The sequence below is a fragment of the Lissotriton helveticus genome, chromosome 2_1 (assembly GCF_964261635.1).
Source record: "Lissotriton helveticus chromosome 2_1, aLisHel1.1, whole genome shotgun sequence".
NCBI classification, from domain to species: domain Eukaryota; kingdom Metazoa; phylum Chordata; class Amphibia; order Caudata; family Salamandridae; genus Lissotriton; species Lissotriton helveticus.
In genome coordinates this window covers 1,642,131,952-1,642,137,951 of record NC_136059.1, presented here as the reverse complement: position 1 = coordinate 1,642,137,951, position 6,000 = coordinate 1,642,131,952, and positions in this window count along the sequence as shown.

Sequence of the window (6,000 nt, the reverse complement as noted above, 5' to 3'; positions counted from 1 at the left end):
AAGAACTCGCTCCGTGAACGAACACCGGACAGCTACGCAGCCCACAAGAACGCCACCCGCAGACACCATCACCTCATCAGATCAGCCAAAAGGGCCTCCTTCAAAGACCGCATAGACAACAACGCACACAACAGCAAAGAGCTCTTCAACATAGTGACGGAAGTCACCAACCCCAATTCCAACACCAACGACATCCCACCTTTGCAAGACCTGTGCGACTCACTGGCCACCTTCATCCATTGCAAGATCGCAGACATCCACGACAGCTTCAACAACACCACCGCCACAACAACCACTGAGACCCCCACAACCATTATCCGCACCAATCACCTTCTCTCCTGGACCAACATCAACGACGATGACACCATCAAGATCATGAACACCATCGACTTCGGATCTCCGTCAGACCCTTGCCCACACCACATCTTCAACAAAGCCAGCACCACCATCGCACCCCATCTCCGGAAAGCCATCAACATCTCCCTTGAGACAGCAACCTTCCCGGAGAGCTGGAAGCACGCCAAAATGAACGCCTTACTCAAGAAACCCAAGGCGGACTCCAAGGACCTCAAGAACTTCCGGCCCATCTCCCTGCTCCCGTTCCCGGCGAAGGTCATCAAGAAGACTGTCAACAAACAACTGACCCACTACCTCGAGGAGAACAGCGTCCTGGACCCATCCCAGTCCGGGTTCCGCAGCGACCACAGCACCAGGACTGCCCTCATCGCCGCCACCGATGACATCAGGACCCTGCTAGACAACGGAGAAACCACGGCCCTCATCCTCCTGGACCTATCAACCGCCTTCAACACGGTCTGTCACCGCACACTACGAACACTCCTCCACGACGCCGGGATCCAAGAGAAGACCCTGGACTGGACCACCTCCTTCCTTTCCGGCAGAACACAGAGCGTCCACCTCCCCCCTTTCGCTCTGAGGCCACCGAGATCATCTGCGTTGTACCCTAGGGCTTCTGTCTGGGTCTCAACCATATGCAGCCTTTTGGAAAATTTACCAATTTTCCACACAGATCCCTGAGGCTTTTTCGCTGCTGATCGTGCCTGTTGGTTATCATTCTTTAAATCTTCCTGAAACAGTTTCAATGATTTCAGGATTAATGGTAACGAGGGTTCATCTGGTTTCCCATTACTTAACAATCACCTCTAGAACTTTCCCCTTATGCCTGCTTTGGGTATTTCTTTCTCTCTTGCTTCATTTGTTTCTCTCTTCCTTCATTTGTTTGGACGGATATTTGTGGGAGTATTCATCAGGGAGATTGAGGATAAAAGCAATCTGATTATAACTGACCTCCTGAAAAGTTTTTGGCAAGTATTTGACTAACCTGTTGTGTTTTCTAGGCTAAAATATAAGGGCCTGATTCACAAACGTAATCTGAGATTAAATCCTAACTTTACAACTTTTGGTATTCACAAAGGGCATTTAGGAGTAGTAAAGTTAGGAATCCTAACTCTATTACTCCTAAATTCCCTTTGTGAATCCTAACTTTACGACTTTCGGTATTCACAAAGGGCATTTAGGAGTAGTAAAGTTAGGATTCCTAACTTTACTACTCCTAAACGCCCTTTGTGAATATTGAAAATCGTAAAGTTAGGATTTTGTCTAAGATTACTTTTGTGAATCAGGCCCTATGGCGTGAAGTGTTAGATCACGCCCCCTGTGCTTTTTAAATTCAGTTTAATTACTAATTTTAAATTCTTTCAAGTTATTGCTGTTACATTTAGAACAAATTAATTGGTGTTATAATATCATTTATAATTGATGCACTAACATCCTACTGATCACAAACAATTAGATAAATATGTACACCAGATGCAACCCACCAGTTCTGGAAATAACCTGCGTTTTGTGCATAGAGACTTTCTTCTCCTTTTTTATCTAGTGTCCATAGAATGATGATTAGATTGAATGTGCTAAGTGAAGGTAAAAACACTAATGGGCCGATTACATTGCCGTAGAAAATGGCTCCGACCCTCGGTCGGAGCCGTTTGTACGGCATCGTAATCTCCTGTTTGGATTAACTTCCGACCGACCCATTTTGATGTAGTCGGTCAGAAGTCAATCCAAACAGGATTTCTGAATGGATTACGATGGGCTCGGAGAGCCTGTTGGCCATTCAGAAAGGGACCATTAATCCCAAGGGCTGCTCTTTCTGCCCGAGGAACTACAAAGGCAGATTCCCACAGCCTTTCTGTACCGGCCTTTCCGACACAGATGCAGGGATCAACAGGGGGGCCCATAGGTGCCCCCTATGCCACCAACCAGAGGCCTTGCACCCAAAGTCGGATTCCTACAGCCTTTCTGTGTCAGAAAGGCCGGTACAGAAAGGCTGTAGGAATCCGACTTTGGGTGCAAGGCCTCTGGTTGGTGGCATAGGGGGCACCTATGGGCTCTCATGTTGATCCCTGCACCTGGTGACTGGCACCTTGAGGTGCCTGCCACCAGGTACCGAGATGAACTGCACCTCTGCTCTTTACAATGAGACTATGCATTCCATACGGAATGCATGCTCCCATTGTAAATAATAGGATTGTCCAATTTCCAGATGGATGACATCGAAATTGGTCCTCTTCTGAGTGCTAATTGATATTAAAACCCAGGCAATCATGAGAGCTATCATCTGGTTGTTTAAATGGATAAATAAGATTCTTAATGGAACCTTTTCAACAGAGCTGTAATACAGCTAGGCTCTTAATCTTTTATTATTGGCACCTTAAATAAGGTAAAATATCTCAACTGAGCTGCTATTTGCTTATAGCCTGGTGGGCGGATTTATTAGATGAGGAGCTGAGGGCCTTTCTGTTTCATTCCGAAGCGCTGTGGAACTGTTGACGCTGGGCTCGCCGATTGCACTGTCTTGGACGCTGGGCCTGCTGCCTTGAAGTAGAAAACGTAACCATGCATATGAAGTAACAACCTCACGGAGGCCTTTTTTCATTGCGATGATGAGTGGGCAATGGAGATCAACAACTTGTGAACTTGGTTTTTAAACCACATGCATCCTCTCACCCTGAACTGAGGGACCTGTCCCTGGCGAACCTCACAGCAGTTCCAGTTCCTGAAAGAATTGTATGGGACAGGGTATTATATGATTTGTATAGTCCTACTGAACTTTTGAACATTCTATATTTGTTTAAAATTATTTTAAATACCATCATCACCTCTAGAACTTTCTCTGCTGATTGGGACATTGAAACTGTGCATAATTTGCTTTTAGATTTAGAGAAAATAGCTGCATTTTCTGATGATGAATTGAATGATGCTCAAGTCATTTTGGTGACATGTTCTGTTACCAGCATTATGGTCATAATTTTTTATATAAAAATTGTATCCCACATACTGCTTATAATTACACACAATGGGATCACTGCCCAACACCATCACTGCCCAACACCGCTGAAGGGTAGTTCAAAGATATTTGCATAGAAGTTTGCTTATTTTCAGATCCAGCCTTGTATTACTATAGGCTTGCACCTACACTAGAAAGAATAATATTCTATCAAACACCACGCTTATATATTCTGCTTCCTTTATTTCCCAACCTTCTATACAGCGTTTCAACTTTTGGAATGACACCATAGACACAAGATCTATCTGTGGGACGAAAGATTGGCAGGTTCAGGGAACGGAGGTCTTATTTAGAGCATGCCTCATACCACATCAAATGATTAGTCTGAACAAGATTGTGCAACAAACTTCATGTCTTGGTATAGCAAAAATAAAGGATTTGAACACTCTGCATATTCCCGTATTCTCGAGGTTCGAGAATTGGCAGCACTTTACACACTTCAGTGAGGATACACTGGATACGATGATACGTAATGGTTCTTTCAATTCATCAGACCCCAATTGAAAGGGATGGTTGGTTTGGCCTGTGGACACAAAAGGGTGTCAATCTAGATTCCTGGGTAACATCGAAGGGTTTAGGATCAATAGGCCTGAGCAGTGATATTAACGAAGAGAACACTTGGGGGCTGGTAACATATTACAGTGTTGGGAAGTTATGCCTAGATTGGCTACAAACCTTACCACTCTCCCAGTTGAAACAGCACTTGTCCCTTCTTTCGGATGACATGGATCTCAGGGATTTATTATCAGGCCCCTGGAATCCATGTGAAAAGCGATTTTAGTACGGAATATACAACAAGAAGCTGCTGAGAGATTGCACAAGATTGATAGGGTTAATTTAGAAAAGGCTTTGACTGTAATTGACAACTGTATGACCACATTATCGCCCAGAATGTATTCACTTGGCAACATAGTGTCTTCCGCAATTGACATAATACAACAAGACATGTTTATATTACAACGTGGACAATCACCCTTACGTCAATAGTAATACTGAGCTGAACGTTACAAACGTTATGTTCTGGGCACGTGCCATGGCGTTACGTCAACAGTACAAATCTGTTTTCAGCATATGATCTAACGGAAAGACAGATAGTAATGGCATGCAGAGCTGAGAAATATAACATGTTGCACATTAAAAAACGAGACCAATTACCTTTCACCATGGCTGAGACACCATTAACTGACTGGATAATCCATGTTTACATCACCCTACCGGTCATGACCTTTCAATTCCAATATTGCCTCCAATGTCAACAGGTAGGCAGATATGAAGCACTAAGGGAAGGATAGGTGCACAAGTATTAGGAATTACCGTTCAGGTTGAGATGCAGGAATGGAGACACTGATGTTTTTTCTTAGTGGCTCCGACTGTGAAGATGCTTTAAGCGGCTCCTTGGTTTGCAAGCATATTTCTGTCTACGGGGCATGCAATGCTTCAGTAGCGAACTTGTCTCGTTATCCGAACGGTTCTCCAGCTGTATTCAGACTGCTCTCGAATGGAAGTTATTTGATGCTGAATGATCAAGGTTGCTGCCGAATGGAACTGGGCATCGCTTATCTAGTGACAGTATTCCATAGTCACTTGTTATACACAAGTACTGTTTCCACCTGCCCAAACCATTAGTTGGGTAGTGCTATGGCCTTCAATAAATGATTCCAACATAAAATTTGACTCCCTGAGCAAACTGAAAGCCTTGCTCTTGCAAAAAGATGTGGCTTTAACTTCAGTCAAAGAGACGTTTGATCTCCAAGTTGCAAGGTCAGGGTTCGAGATACAGACACTACTCCATTCTAACTTCCCACTACATTTTGGAGAGCTGGTAAATCGTATCTTTAACATGTCTGATACAAAAGGAATAGTGCACTTTTTTAAATGTATCAGCTCTGATTTAGTTAGTAACCTTCAGAATATTTTCAGAGCTATACAATCTTTCATACGCTCTGTGTTAGGAAGCATTTTTGGAGGGCTCCTGCTTGTCCCGCTTCTTGTGGTGGGAATACTGATTTTATTTTATCTGCTCTGCAATGGATGTCCCAGTTCATCTCACAATGGAGATAGCACTGCTAATGCTGCTCTGCCATGAGCGCATGACACACTGCTTCGGCACACCTCGGCTTCAAGAACTAAATAAGCACTGGCTCTTATCATTCAGGCCATCTGGCTTGACTGTATGCAAGCTGTCTTGTGCTGTCTGCTTTACAGCCACAAATGCATCCTGGATATATGTCTCAGATCAGAATTGGTTGAGCCACCGGACACTGAACTACTGATGGACCCCTGAAAGGCCCATGCGTATTGCTGTTCCCAGCGTATTCCCTTGATGATGAATGTATTCTTAGAACCACCCTGTGATTCTTCAGCTCATAGTGATATGAACAATGGCTCTGCTGAAAACGTATGGGATACAATGCCTCTATCAACAGCTGCTGTGGAAACTGGATGGAATCACCTTTGCTCCATGAACATGTTACGGGGTGCGCCTCTGGGAAAGCCTACGGATGTGCGCAACAGCAATGTTACGCCTAATACTCGCAACACATAAGCAACAATTTGGCCTCTTTATTAAACAAAAAAACAGCTTTTCCTTTTTCTAGGCACCATGACTTTCTGAGTGCTTGAGATCTCAGAAA